The sequence below is a fragment of the Cryptomeria japonica genome, chromosome 7 (genome assembly GCF_030272615.1).
Source record: "Cryptomeria japonica chromosome 7, Sugi_1.0, whole genome shotgun sequence".
NCBI classification, from domain to species: domain Eukaryota; kingdom Viridiplantae; phylum Streptophyta; class Pinopsida; order Cupressales; family Cupressaceae; genus Cryptomeria; species Cryptomeria japonica.
Genome location: NC_081411.1, coordinates 466,495,366 through 466,511,662, shown reverse-complemented (window position 1 = coordinate 466,511,662; position 16,297 = coordinate 466,495,366).

The following is a 16,297-nucleotide window of genomic DNA, read 5'->3' as shown; positions in this document are numbered from 1 at the left end:
GGCACAATGATGTTTCAAGGTGCAAGTACCTATTCTTAACCCACAGGTGTCAAAACACAATTTTGGTGTACATCGTGCTGTTAGGACCTCGTTTTGGAGTTTGTGCCTCAAAAGGCCCGATTTTGGAGCTCAAAATTGATGTTTGGAAACACAATGAGCTTTTGGGGTGTAAGTCCCTATTCTAAAGTCACGATCATCAACACATGATTTTGGCACACATCATGCTCTTAGTACCTTGTTTTAGAGCTTGTGCCTTGAAAGCCCTTGTTTTGGAGCATCAATATCAGTGTTTGGAGGCACAATGATCTTTCAGGGTGCAAGTCCTAATTCTAGAGCTAGGGGTGTCAAAACGCGATTTTGATGCATGTTGACATCCTTTTATAACCTTGTTTTAGAACTTGTGCCTTGAAAACCCTAGTTTTGCAGTGTCAAAATTGGTGCTTGGATGCACAAGAAGCTTTTGGGGTGCAAGTCTCAATTCCAGAGCTGTGGGCATGAAAATACAATTCTGATGCACGTCTACTCTTAGGACCTCATTTCAGAGCGTCGAAATCGATGTTAGGAGACACAATGAGCTTTCAGGGCGCAAGTTGTGATTCTAGAGCCACAGGCATTAAAATGCAATTTTGATGCACGTCTTTCTATGAGGACCTCATTTTAGAGCACAAAATAGGTGTTTGGAGGCACAATGAGATTTCAAGATGCAAGTCCCAATTATGGAGCGACGAGCATGAAAAAGTGATTGCGATGAACTTTGTGCTCTTAGGACCATGTTTTGGAGCTTGTGCCTCAAAAGCCCTGGTTTCAAATTGTCAAAATTGGTGTTTGGAGGCATAATGAGGTTTAGGGGTGCAAGTCCTTATTCTGGAGCCGCGAGCATCAAAACACAATTTTGACCTACGTCATGCTCTTAGGACCTCATTTCAGAGCTTGTGCCTCAAAAGCCCCAGTTTTTTAGCATCAAAATTGGTGTTTGGAGGCACAATGAGCTTTCGAGGAACAAGTCCCAATTCCAGAGCCACAACCGTCACATGTGATTTTAACACACGTCATGTTCTTAGGACCTTGTTTTGGAGCTTGTGCCTCAAAAGCCCCTATTTCAGAGCATCAAAATTTTTGTTTGGAGGCACAATGAGCTTTCAGGGTGCAAGTCCCAATTCTAGAGCCAAGGGTGTCAAAATGTTATTTTGATGCACATCGTGCTCTTAAGACCTCATTTTAGAACTTGTGCCTTGAAAGCATTAGTTTCAAGGTGTCAAAATCACTGCTTGGAGGCACAATGAGATTTCAGGGTGCAAGTCCCGATTCTAGAGCCGTGGGCATAAAAACACAATTTTGTTGTACGTCGCACTCTTTGGACCTTGTTTCGGATCTTGTACCGTGAAATCCTAGTTTCTGAACATCAAAATCAATGTTTGGAGGCACAATGAGCTTTCAGGGTGCATGTCTTGATTCTAGAGTCACGGGCATCAAAACATGATTTTGACACGCATTGTGCTCTTAGGTCCTCGTTCCGGAGCTTGTGCCTCAAAAGCCCCGATTTTGGAGGATCAAAATTGATGTTTTGAGCCACAACAAGCTTTCGAGGCCCAAGTCCTGATTTTGGAGCTGGAGGCATCAAAAAATGATTTTGATGCATGTCATGCTCTTAGGACCTCATTTCAGAGCTTGTGGCTTGGAAGCCTCAATTTTAGAGCATCAAAATCTATGTTTGGAGGCACAATGAGATTTTGGGGCACAAGTCTCAATTCTAGAGCCGCAAGCATGAAAACGCGATTTTGATGCATGTCGTGCCCTTAGTACCTCATTTTGGAGCTTGTACCTTGAAACCCATAGTTTCAGATCATCAAAATTGGTGTTTGGAGGCATAATGATGTTTCGAAGTGCAAGTACCTATTCTTAACCCATGGGTGTCAAAATGCGATTTTGGTGTACATCATGCTGTAAGGACCTCGTTTTGGAGCTTGTGCCTCAAAAGGCCCAATTTTGGAGCTCAAAATTGATGTTCGGAAACACAATGAGCTTTTGGGATGTAAGTCCCTATTCTAAAGCCACGATCCTCAACACATGATTTTGTCACATGTCATGCTCTTAGTACCTTGTTTCAAAGCTTGTGCCTTGAAAGCCCTTGTTTTGGAGCATCAATATCAGTGTTTGGAGGCACAACGATCTTTCAAGGTGCAAGTCTTGATTCTAGAGCTGGGGTTGTCAAAACATGATTTTGATGCATGTCGACATCCTTTTACAACCTCATTTCAGAACTTGTGCCTTGAAAGCCCTAGTTTCGGGGTGTCAAAATTGGTGCTTGGATGCACAACAAGATTTTGGGGTGCAAGTCTCAATTCCAGAGCCGTGGGCATGAAAATACAATTTTGATGCACGTCTACTCTTAGGACCTCATTTCAGAGCATCAAAATTGATGTGAGGAGACACAATGAGCTTTCAAGGCGCAAGTCGTGATTCTAGAGCCATAGGTGTTAAAATGTGATTTTGATGCACGTCTTGCTATGAGGACCTCATTTTAGAGCACAAAATAGGTGTTTGGAGGCACAATGAGATTTCAAGATGCAAGTCCCAATTATGGAGCGATGGGCATGAAAAAGTGATTGTGATGCACTTTGTGCTCTTAGGACCATGTTTTGGAGCTTGTGCCTCGAAAGCCCTAGTTTCAAATTGTCAAAATTGGTGTTTGTAGGCATAATGAAGTTTAGGGGCGCAAGTCCCTATTCTAGAGCCGCAAGCATCAAAACACAATTTTGACCTACGTCATGCTCTTAGGACCTCATTTCAGAGCTTGTGCCTCAAAAGCCCTAGTTTTTTAGCATCAAAATTGGTGTTTGGAGGCACAATGAGCTTTCGAGGAACAAGTCCCAATTCCAAAGCCACAACCATCACACGTGATTTTGACATGCGTCATGTTCTTAGGACCTTGTTTTGGAGCTTGTGCCTTGAAAGCCCCTATTTCATAGCATCAAAATTGTTGTTTGGAGGCACAACGAGCTTTCAGGGCGCAAGTCCCAATTCTAGAGCCAAGGGTGTCAAAACGTTATTTTGATGCACGTCGTGCTCTTAAGACCTCATTTTAGAACTTGTGCCTTGAAAGCATTAGTTTCGAGGTGTCAAAATCAATGCTTGGAGGCACAACGAGATTTCAGGGTGCAAGTCCTGATTCTAGAGCCATGGGCATAAAAACACAATCTTGTTGTACGTCGTGCTCTTTGGACCTCGTTTCGGATCTTGTACCACGAAATCCTAGTTTTTGAACGTCAAAATCAATGTTTGGATGCACAATGAGTTTTCAGGGTGCATGTCCTAACTCTAGAGTCATGAGCATCAAAACATGATTTTGACATATGTCATGCTCTTAGGTTCTCGTTTCGAAGCTTGTGCCTCAAAAGCTCAATTTTTAGAGCATCAAAATCAATGTTTGGAGGCACAACAAGCTTTCAGGGTGCTTGTTTTGATTCTAGAACCATGGGTGTCCAAACATGATTTTGATGCACATCTTGCTCTTATGACCTCATTTTGGAGCTTGTTCCTGGAAAGCCCCTTAGTAAAACCAATCTTCAAAAGATATTTATCCAACCTTGCATACCAAGCTCTAGGAGCTTGTTTCAATCCATATAATGCTTTCCTTAGCTGCAAACCATATCTTTTTCATCTGTTAGTGAAAATCCATCAGGCTTCTCAATATATGCTTCTTCCTCAAGTTCACCATTCAAAAATGCACATTTAACATCTATTTGATAGACCTTATAGTTCTTGTATGCTGTATAGGCAAGAAATAGTCCAACAGCTTCAATTCTAGCTAGTAGTGCAAATGTCTCACCATAATCAATTCCTTCCATTTGAGAGTATCCTTTACAAACTAGTCTAGCCTTGTTTCTTACAACTTGCCCATCCTCATTTATCTTATTTCTAAAAACCCATTTAGTTCCAATAACTTCTTATTTTTAGGCTGGGGAACTAAAGTCCAAGGCTTATTCTTGTTTATCTAGATCTAATTCATCTTCCATAGCCTTTAACCAATGTTTATCTTTACAAGCTTCTGTAACAGATGCCGGTTCAATTTGAGAAATAAGGCATACCTATTCATTTCCCAGTCTTCTTCTTGTTATAACTCCCTTGTTCCTGTCTCCAATGATTTGATCTTCAGAATGATTTAATCTTACATACCTTGGTGTCTACTGAAATTCAAGTTCTCTATTCTGATCATCAGTCACAGTTGAATTTTTTGATAGTACCAGTGTAACTATCTTAGTGTCTTATATCGATTGAGGCATTGTTGGATCAGTTATGATCACTTCCACTACTAGTTCTTTGTCATATGATACATATTGATCTTTGTATTGCTCATCCACTTTCACATTTGCGCTCTCCACAATTTTCTACAATCTTTTGTTATAACATCAATATTCTTTGAATTGAATTGAATATCCAAGAAATATCCCTTCATCACATCTAGGATCAAACTTCCCAATTGAATCACCCCTTTTGATATAACATTTACTTCCAAAAATTTTGAAATATTTAAGAGTAGGTGTATGTCCAAACCATAATTCATCAGGATTCTTACCGGTTTCACCTTTGATATGAACTTTGTTGAATGTTTAGACTGTTGTACTCACTACTTCTCTCTAGTAGATGTGAGGCAATTTGGCTTCCATCATCATGGTTCTTGTTGCATCCAAAATGGTTCTATTCTTCCTTTCCACTACTCCATTATGTTGGGGAGTCTGGGGTGCAAACAACTGTCTCCTAATTCCATTTATCCCACAAAAACTATTAAATTCATGAGATATGAACTCACCGCCTTGATCTAATCTTAGACATTTGATTGTCAATCCAGTTTATGTTTCAACCTTTGCTTTAAAGATCTTGAATTTCTCAAAAGCTTTAGACTTCTCCCTTTAAAAAGTCACCCACACCATTCTAGAATAATCATCAATTATTAGCATGAAGTGCCTATCACCTTGAAAGCTTCTGGTCCTTGCTGGACCACATAAGTCAGTATGAACCAAATCAAGCACATCATTAGATTTATCATGTATTCTCTTAAAATAAGTTCTAACTTTCTTTCCCAATTGACATTCCTTACATAACGGATTATGAGGCTTTATAATCTTAGGTATATCTCTAACTGCCTTTGTTGAACTGATCTTAAAAATGCAATCAAAATTAACATGACACAACCTCTTATGCCATAACCAACTCTCATCAATATGAGAAATCAAACATGTCTTATCACTAGTGTTCAAGTGAAAGATATTACCTCTAGTTTGAGTACCGGTTGCAATCTCCAAACCAGTTATGTTAATGATTTTGCATTTTCCATCTTTGAATTGAAGATGGAATCCCTTATCCACTAATTGACCAACACTTAGAAGATTATACTATAAACCTTCTACATAGTAGACATTATTAGTATTATGCTTTCCATCTAGAGAAATAATACCTTTACCTTTGATCATACATGCTTTGTCATCCCCAAATCTGACTTGGCCACCATGGTATTCTTATAGGGACAAAAAAATTCTTTTATCTCCAGTCATATGATGTGAGCATCCACTATCAATTACCCATTCATCCTTGTCTTCAACTTTTTCTGCTAGGGCCTTTTCTTCATTCTTGATAACTGGTTCTAGTTTATCTTCCTTTAAAGCATAGAAAACCCATTCCTTTCCACCGTCGGATCCACTAGCAGAGTCTCCTGTCGGTTTATCCTTTGATTCATCACTTACTCCTTCCTCATTCGCTATGTATCATATTTTGTTTTTCTTGAATCTATATTTGTTTTGATTAGGCTTAAATGATTTCTTAACTCTTTCTTCAAATCTTTCATTCTTTTCAAGACATCTAGATGCAAAATGAACAATTTTATTACATGCAAAACATTTAAAAGGTGCTTTTCCTTCATACTTACTTCTTGTCGGTCCTTTAGGTACTCTTCTAGAAAATAGGGCTTCAAGTTGCTCAAATTCTTCATCCTCTTTCCTCATATCTTCCAATTATTTTGCATATAGGGCTTTCCAATCACTTTTGTTAGTAGATGATGATGCATGAAAAGCAGGTTCAGATTTTGCAGCTCCAGAGGGTCCATTTTCTTCAAGCTCAAAAGTAAATAATTTCCCAATCAGAATGTCTTTGTTAACTGAAGTGTTTGCCATTTTTCTCAATTCATTAATTGTAGTAGCCTTCATCTTGTAATCCGGTGGTAGGGCTCTCAAAACTTTAGAAACTATTTCATCTTCACTTATAGATCCTCCAACACATTGAATTCCCATGACAATCTCATTTACTCTTTCCATAAACATAGCAATTCTTTCATTATCTTCCATCTTCAAGTTCTCATATCTTACCCAGTAACCATAAAGTTTAGCAATTTTGACTGTAGGGTCACCTTCATTCAGAGTTTGCAATTTATCCCACATAACCTTTGCAGATGATTTATCAATCAATCCCATGATTTGTTGATCAGTGAGTGCACACAAGAGGGCTTCTCTTGCTCTGCAATCATTTTCAATATTTTTGTCCAAGTCTGCTGGAGCAGGATTCCCAGATGTCGAATCATAAGGTGTATATCCTTTCTCAGTGATCTCCCAAATATCCTTGCCAAGACATCTAAGATGAGTCTCCATTTGGATTTTCCATATCCCATAGTTTGTTCCATCAAGCTTAGGGATTTCTCTTCTAAAAATAGTTGTCGGTGGATTTGAATTATTAGTTGCCATAGAATCTACCTCAAGTGGTTAAGCGTCTGCAAAAGAGGATCAAATCTCTCATACCAATTGTTAGAATAACCGGTGGACAATTGAGAGGGGGGCTGAATCAGTTGTCAACAAATTATATTAATCAAACCACTTTATAACCTTTAATCAGAGCACATAAACATTAAATAACGGAATAGCAGAAACATATACTGGTAAGAAATAAAAATTAAGAATGAAACAGAAAATCAACACAATGCAACCATACCACATAACACCATGATTTGTATGTGGAAAACCTAGTAAAGGGAAAAACCACAGTGGGAAGCCTACCCATAGTCAAATGATACTTCTACAAAAAGTATGTGATACAATAAGGGGCCTACACATGCAGGGAGGCACACTGGCTAGAGCGTACTACTCATTACAAAGGAGTCTCACTGACTATAGAGAGGTTATAACCACCTCAATATAATTTGACAACAATCTAGAAGAATGAACTACCAATGATAGCATCTACCATGCCTAATTATAGTCCCAATTAAGCTCAATACCAGAGGCCTTTGACCTCTTACATAAACCCAATTCGATCACCTATGATCGACCAAATCTCCTTTGCATATGATATTTCATTCCATGACCATTACCACCACCACGATCTACAATGAGATCTTACATCAATTTATACAAACCCTAAGGCCTAAACCAATTAGGTCAACCACCTAAAAGATATTACAATAAGATCATTACATACATCCACATTACAATGATATACCATGTCGACTTTAGACCAAAACAACATTAACCAATCCATAAATCATCCCAGTAATGTGTAGAGAACACGTAACATGATATATGTCCATAACCTAGACCCAAATAGATTCACCACACCAAAGTGATGTCTCCAATCAGTCGAGGCATGAATAAAGATCACCTTTTGCATCCTGAATTCCATCTAGAAGCCACACCAACACCACTTATGCATCCTATCAAAGATTCTCGGTAAAAGCTCTCTCGGTAAAATCTTAAACCCTTACCGGTAAAGGCTTACTACAGTGTATGATAGCATCTGATCATAAAGTCAATACCAACTAACCAAAACATACTCCAGAAACATCAAACCAAATATATTCCATTCTTCCAAACATGTCGGTAGTATCCAACTAATAGTCCCTTCTGTCGGTAACATTAGTTCTTCTACCGGTAACCAAAATCTATCTACCGATAACGAATCATAACATCTAGTGTTGACATCAATGACAAAACATCCATGTGACACATAATCAATTCCTTCATATTGTCAACAGTGGGTACCCGCATGGTCTCGACTTTTTCTCCTTGAATTTTGGGAGCATGTTTTGATAGTATTTTAATATTCAAATCCAAGAGATTGGTGAAAAATATTATTTCTAAGTTGGCCTATGACTCAAAACAAAGTTAGGATCTCCTACATAAAGCCTTTCTTTCCTCATTTGAAGGATCTAAGATCTAGTGATTGAAGGAGCCTCTTATGAAGTGAAAGTGCAAGCTATATGGATTTTACAACAACAAATCAAGAATTCACCAAGTCTATATCAAGCATTTTTAACATCAATTAGGAGCTTGGAAGATATTGATGAATAATAGGAGATCACCGACTGTGGATTGGCTTGTACCTCTCCCTTAGGGTTTGGTATGATTTCATGTTATTTTCATGTCTTTGTATGAGATTAATAACATTCATTTTCAAATTGACATCCATTCTTTAGATCTCTTAGTTCTTTTTTTATTTGAAGCATTTACATTTACATTTGCCCTCATTTATGGTTTACTCTCTGAAGAGTAGGGATCCACTTTCTTGTTCATTTAGGATCTTGCATACACATAAGATTCTTGTACACACATTTTCAATACATTATCTACTATTTGTAGAGGTAGAAACCACCAAAATAAGGAGTTTGACTAAGGAAAAACCCTATATAGCCCCCCAGACACCATTTTTCAAGTTGCAAGTATAGGTACAATAATCCGACAAATGCACAAATTTCAGGATTGATGAAACACACAGATACAAACCCACTCATAGAATTTAATCTTAGTTCATAGGGACCAGGTCTTGGTGCCCTGGGATAGGACCAAGGCATGGTGCCTTGGTCTCTAGGGTTTTGCAGCTTCTTTTGGTAGTTCTTCATTTGTAGTCTTGAGAGTTTCAAATCTAGGATTTCATCTCTCTGTCCCATCAATGACTAGGGCATGGCACCCTATTCCTACATAGTTAGCATCAAATTCTAGTGCTAGGTACACATTAGAATTCCCCTCCCTTCTTTGTGCTCAGTTTCTCAATTTCAGTTCTAATAGTTTCCACATTTTTTTAGTTTATACTTGCTTCCTTGTTCATCTCCTAGAAAAGTTGATCATTTCATCATATTTTGCACATCTCCTCTCCATTACAACAAAATAATAGAAACCCTAAGAGATATTACTTGACCCACTCTCTCTTACAAGAAGTGGTCAAAGTGAAATATCTCCCTAGGCTCTCTCATATTCCAATGTGTATATGAGAGTGGAATTAGGTCTTAGTTACTTGGTTCCATTTTTATGCATCACAGATGCAAGTCCTCAGTCTAGATACGCGGGCATCAAAATGTGATTTTAATGGACATTGTGCTCTTAGGACCATGTTTCAGAGTTTGTGCCTTGAAAGCCTTTATTTCAGTGCATCAAAACTAGTGTTTGGAGGCACAATGATCTTTCAGGGTGCAAGTCTCGATTCCAGAGCCGCGAGCATCAAAACACAATTTTGATGCATGTCCTGCTCTTAGGATGTCCTTTTAGAGCTTTTAGCTTGAAATCCCCAATTTTGAAGTATCAAAATTTGTGTTTGGAAGCACAATGATCTTTCAGGGTGCATGTCACAATTCCAGAGTCGCAAACATCAAAATATAATTTTGATGCACGTCGTACTCTTAGGACCTCATTTTAGAGCTTGTGCCTCGAAAGCCCCAATTTCAGAGTGTCAAAATCAGTGTTTCGGGGAATAACAAGCTTTGAGGGACCAAGTCTCAATTCCAAAGTGGCAAGCATCAAAAAATGATTTTGATGCACGTCGTGCTCTTAGGACCTCATTTCAGAGCTCGTGCCTTGAAAGCCTCAGTTTTGGAGCGTCAAAATCGACGTTTGGAGGCACAACAATCTTTTAGGGCACAAGTCCCAATTGTGGAGCCATGGGCATCAAAACAAAATTTCAAAGCACATCATGCTCTTAAGACCTTATTTTAGAGCTTGTTCCTCAAAAGCCTCAGTTTTGGAGTGTCAAAATTGAGTTTTTGAAGGCACAATGAGCTTTTAGAGTGCAAGTCTCGATTTTGGATCCACAGGCATCAAAATGTGATTTTGACACACGTCGTGGTCTTAAGACCTCATTTTAGCGCTTGTGCCTCAAAAGCTCCATTTTTAGAGTGTCAAAATTAGTGTTTATAACCATAATGATCTTTCAGGGCTCAAGTCTCGATTCTAGATCCCCAGGCATCAAAACATGATTTTGATGCATGTCATGCTCTTAGAACCTCATTTCAGAGCTTGTGCCTCAAAATCCCCAATGTTGGAACATCAAAATAAGTGTTTGGAGGCACAATGAGCTTTTGGCATGCAAGTCCTGATTTTAGAGCTTCATTCATCAAAACATGATTGTAACACACATCATGCTCTTAGGATATCATTTCAGAGCTTGTGCCTTGAAAGTATTGATTTTGGAGCATCAAAATTAATTTTTGGAGGCACAACGATATTTTGGGGCGTAAGTTGTGATTCCAGAGCCTCGAGTGTCAAAACATGATTTTGAAGCACTTCATGCTCTTAGGACCTCATTTCAAAGCTTGTGCCTTGAAAGCCCCAGTTTCAGAGTGTCAAAAACAATGTTTGGAGGCACAATGAGCTTTCAGGGCACAAGTCCTATGTTTGAAGCCATGGGCATGAAAACACAATATTTATGCATGTCATGTTTTTAGGACCTTGTTTTGTAGCTTGTTCCTCGAAAGCCCTAGTTCTATAGCATCAAAATCAATGTTTAGAGGCACAAGGAACTTTCTAGATGCAAGTCTCGATTTTGGAGCTGCGGGCGTCAAAACATGATTTTGGCACATGTCATACTCTTAGGACCTCATTTCAAAGCTTGTTCCTTGAAAGACCCAGTTTCAGAGCACCAAAATCAGTGTTTGGAGGCACAAGTATCTTTTGAAGCATCAAAATCAATGTTTGGAGGCACAACGAGCTTTCAAGGCATAAGTCCCAGTTCTAGAGCCACTCTTAGGACCTCCTTTTAGAGCTTGTTCCTTGAAAGCTCCAGTTTCAGAGCATCAAAATTAGTGTTTGGAGGCACAATGAGCTTTCAGGGTGCAAGTCCTGATTCTGGAGTCATGGGCATGAAAATGTGATTTTAACACAAGTTATGCTCTTAGGACCATGTTTCAAAGCTTGTTGCTTGAAAGCCCCAATTTCAAAGCATCAAAAATGATGTTTGGAGCCACAATGAGCTTTCATGGTGCTAGTCCCAATTCTAGAGTCATGGGTGTCAAAATAGGATTTTGATGCACGTCGTCATCTTAGGACTTCCTTTCAGAGCTTGTAGCTTGAAAGCCTTGGTTTCAGAGTGTCAAAATTGGTGTTTGTAGGCACAATAAGCTTTCTGGGTGCAAGTCATGATTCCAAAGCCGTAGGCACATTTTGATGCACATCATGCTCTTAGGACCTTGTTTCAAAGCTGGTGCCTCAAAAGCCCCAGTTTCGAAGAGAAAATTGGTGTTTGGAGACACAACAAGCTTTCAAGGTCCAAGTCTCGATTCTAGAGCAGTCGACATCAAAACATAATTTTGACACATGCCATGCTCTTAGGACCTTGTTTCAAAGCTTGTTCCTTGAAAGACTTGATTTTGGAGTGTTAAAATCAAAGTTTGGAGGTACAATGAGCTTTCAGGGTGCAAGTCCCGATTCTAGAGATGTGGGCATCAAAACATGATTTTGATACACGTCGTGCTCATAGGACCTCGTTACAGAGATCGTGCCTCAAAAGTTCCAATTTCAAAGCATCAAAATTGGTGTTTGGAGGCACAATGAGATTTCTGAGTGCAAGTACCAATTTCAAAGCTGCGAGTGTCAAACCACAATTTTGACACACGTTGTGCTCTTAGGACCTCATTTCAGAGATTTTGCCTCTAAATCTCTAGTTTTGGAGCATCAAAATCAGTGTTTGGAAGCACAACAAGCTTTCAACATGCAAGTCTAGATTTCAAAGCCGCGTGTGTCAAACCATAATTTTGATGCATGACACAATATTAGGACCACATTTTGGAGCTTGTGCCATGCAAGCCCTAGTTTTGGAGCATCAAAATCCATGTTTGTAGGCACAACAAGCTTTCGGGGTACAAGCCCCTATTCTTGATCCACTAGCATCAAAACATGATTTTGATACATGTCGTGCTCTTAGGACCTCATTTCGGAGCTTGTGCCTTGAAACCCCTAATTTTAGAGCATCAAAATCAGTGTTTGGAGTCACAGTGAGCTTTCAATGCGTAAGTCCTGATTATGGAATTGAGGGCATCAAAATGGGCTTTTGATGCACATCGTGCTCTTTGGGCCTCATTTCAAAGCTTGTGCCTCGAAAGTACCAATTTCAGACCATCAAAATTGATGTTTGGAGGCACAATGAGCTTCTGAGGCACAATTCCAGATTCAAGAGCCTTGAGCGTCAAAACATGATTTTGATGCATGTCGTGCTCTTAGGACATCATTCTGGAGCTTGTTCCTCGAAAGCCCCTAATTTGGAGCATCAAAATTGGTGTTTGGATGCACAATGATCTTTTGGGGTGCAAGTCCCGATTTTGGAGCCATGGGCATCAAAATGTGATTTTGACACACATCATGCTCTAAGGACCTCATTTTAGAGCTTGTGACTCGAAAGCTCTAGTTTTGGAGAGTCAAAATTGGTGTTTTTAGGCACAATGAGCTTTTGGGGTGCAAGTCCTAATTCCAGAGCCGCAAGCATCAAAACATGATTTTGATGCATGTTGTGCTCTTAGGACCTTATTTTGGAGTTTGTCCCTCAAAACCTCCAGTTTGGGAGTGTCAAAATTAGTGTCTCGAGGTATAACAAACTTTTGGGGTGTAAGTCTTGATTCTAGAGCCACGGGCTTCAAAATGAGATGTTGATGTACATAGTGCTCTTAAGACTATGTTTCAGAGCTTGTGCCTTGAAATCCCTAGTTTTAGAGCGTCAAAATTGGTGTTTGGAGTCACAATGAGCTTTTAGGGCCTAAGTCCCTATTCCATAACTGTGGGCATCAAAACATAATTTTGATGCTTGTCGTGCTCTTAGGACCTAGTTTCAGAGCTTGTGCCTCAAAAGCCCTAGTTTCAGAGCATCAAAATAGGTGTTTGGATGCACAATGAGCTTCCGCGGCCTATGTCCTAATTCTGGAGCTGAATTTGTCAAAACACGATTTTCATGCATGTCGTGCTCTTAGGACCTCCTTTCGGAGCTTGTGCCTTGAAAGCTCCAGTTTTGAAGCATCAAAATTGATGTTTGGAGGCACAACAAGCTGTCGAGGTACAAGTCCCAATTTTGGAGCCACAGGCATCGAAAAGCGATTATGACGCATTTTGTGCTCTCAGGACCTCTTTTTGGAGCTTTTGTCTTGAAAGCTCTTTATTTAGAGCATCAAAATCGATGTTTGGAGGCACAACAAGCTTTTAGGGTGCAAGTCCCAATTCTGGAGCCATGCACATCAAAATGTGATTTTCACACATGTTGTGCTCTTAGGAACATGTTTTGGATCTTGTTCCTAGAAAGCTCCATTTTGGGAGTGTCAAAATCTTTGTTTGGAGGCACAACAAGCTTTCGAGGTGCAAGTCTCGATTCTTAATCCTCAAGTGTCAAAATGCGATTTTGATGCACGTCATGCTTTTAGGACAATCTTTTGGAGCTTGTGCCTCACAAGCCCTAGTTTTGAAGTATTAGAATCGGTGTTTGGAGGCACAACAAGCTTTCGAGGCATAAGTCTTGATTCTAGAGCCATGGGTGTGAAAACACAATTTTGACACATGTCATTCTCTTAAGACCTCGTTTTGGGGTTTGTGCCTCAAAATCCTCAATTTCAGAGTATCAAAATCAATGTTTGAAGGCACAATGAGATTTTGGGGGTGCAAGTCACAAATCGGAAGTCGTGGGCATCAAAATGCTATTTTCACGCATGTCCTGGTGTTAGGACCTTTTTTTGGAGCTTATGCCTTGAAAGCTCTGGTTTCAGAGCATCGAAATTGGTGTTTGGAGGTGCAACGATATTTCAGGGGGCAAGTCTCAATTCTCAATTTGTGACCATCAAAACGCAATTCTGATGCAAGTCATTCTCTTAGGACCTCATTTCAGAGCTTGTGCCTCGAAAGCCCCAATTTTGAAGCATCAAAATTGGTGTTTGGAGGCACAACGAGCATTTGGGGGGCAAGCCTTGATTTAAGAGTCATGAGCATCAAAACATGATTTTGACACACATCGTGCTCTTAGGACCTCATTTTAATGCTTGTGCCATGAAAGCCCCAGTTTTGGAGCATCAAAATCAGTGTTTGGAGGCACAATGAGCTTTCAAGGCATAAATCTTGATTCTAGAGATAGAGGTTTCAAAATACGATTTTGATGCACCTCATGCTCTTAGAACCTCATTTTGGAGATTGTGCCTCAAAATCCCTAGTTTCAGAGCATCAAAAGCAGTGTTTGGAGGCACAATAATCTTTTAGTGCCCGAGTCCCGATTCCAAAACTGTAGGCATCAAAACATGATTTTGACGCATGTTGTGCTCTGAGGACCTCATTTCAAAGCTTGTGCCTCAAAAGCCTTAGTTTTGGAGAATCAAAATTGGGTTTTGGAGGCACAATTAGCTTATAGAGCGTAAATCCCAATTCTGGAGCTGCAGGTGTCAAAATGTGATTTTGATGCATGTCGTGGTCTTAGGACCTTGTTTCAGAGCTAGTGCCTCAAAAGATTTGGTTTTAGAGCATCTAAATCGATGTTTGGAGGCACAATTATCTTTTTGGGTGCAAGTCCTGATTCTGGAGTTGCGTGCTCTAAAACGTGATTTGACACACATCGTGCTCTTAGGACCTAGTTTTGGAGTGCCTCAAAATCCCCAGTTTCAGAGCACCAAAATCAGTGTTTGGAGGCAAAACAAGCTTTTGGCGCATAATTTTGATGCACATCATTCTCTTAGGGCCTCATTCCAAAATTTATGTCTCGATATCCCCAGTTTCATAGTGTCAAACTCAATATTGGGAGGCATAACGAGCTTTCAGGGTGCAACTCCTGATTCCGGAGCCATGAGCATCAAAATGCGATTTTGACAAATGTCATGCTCTTAAGACCTCATTTCATAGCTTGTGCCTTGAAAGCCCCAGTTTTGGAGCGTCAAAATCGGTGTTTGGAGGCACAACAAGATTTTAGGGAACAAGTCCCGCTTTCAGAGCCGCAGGCATGAAAAAGCGATTTTGACACACATCGTGCTCTTAGGACCACATTTTAAAGTTTGTTCCTCGAAAGCCCTAGTTTCGGAGAGTCAAAATTGATGTTTGCAGGCACAAAAAGATTTTGAGGCCCAAGTCTTGACTTTGTAGTCGGAGGTGTCAAAACATGATTTGCATGCACCTTATGCTCTTAGGACCTCATTTCGGAGCTTGTGCCTTGAAAGCCCCAATTTCGAAGCATCAAAATCGGTGTTTGGAGGAACAACGATCTTTTGGGGCACAAGTCCCAAATTTGGAGCCATGGACATCAAAATGTTATTTTGACACATGTCATGCTCTTAGGACCTCATTTCAATGATTGTGCCTTGAAAGCCCTAGTTTTGAAGCGTCAAAATCAGTGTTCGGAGGCACAACGAGCTTTTGTGGCTTAAGTCTCGATTGCGGACCCACGAACATCAAAACACTATTTTAACGCACGTAGTGCTCTTAGGACCTCATTTTGGAGCTTGTGCATTGAAAGCCCTAGTTTTGGAGTGTCAAAATCAAGTTTTGGAGGCATAATGAGCTTTTAGGGTGCAAGTCTCGATTTTAGAGACCTGGGAATCAAAACATTATTTTCATGCACGTTGTGGTCATAGGTCCTCATTTCGGAGCTTGTACCTCAAAACCTCATGTTTTAGAGCATCAAAATTGATGTTTGGAGGCAAAATGAGATTTTGGGGTACAAGTCCCAATTCCAGAGCCGTGGGCGTCAAAACGTGATTTTGACGAACATCATTTTGGAGTTGTCCCTCAAAAGCCCTAGTTTCAGAGCCTTAAAATTAGTGTTTAGAGGTAAAATGAGCTTTTAGGGAAAAAGTGTTGATTCTGAAGCTGCAAGCATCAAAATGTGATTTTGACGCACATCATGCTCTTATGACCATATTTCGGAGCTTGTGCCTTGAAAGCCCTAGTTTTAGAGCATCAAAATTGGTGTTTGGAGGAACAACGAGCTTTTAGGGCCCAAGTCTCGATTCCAGAGCCATGGGCGTCAAAACATGATTTTGAGTCACGTCATGCTTTTAGGACCTAGTTTTAGAGCTTGTGCCTTGAAAGCCCTATTTTCA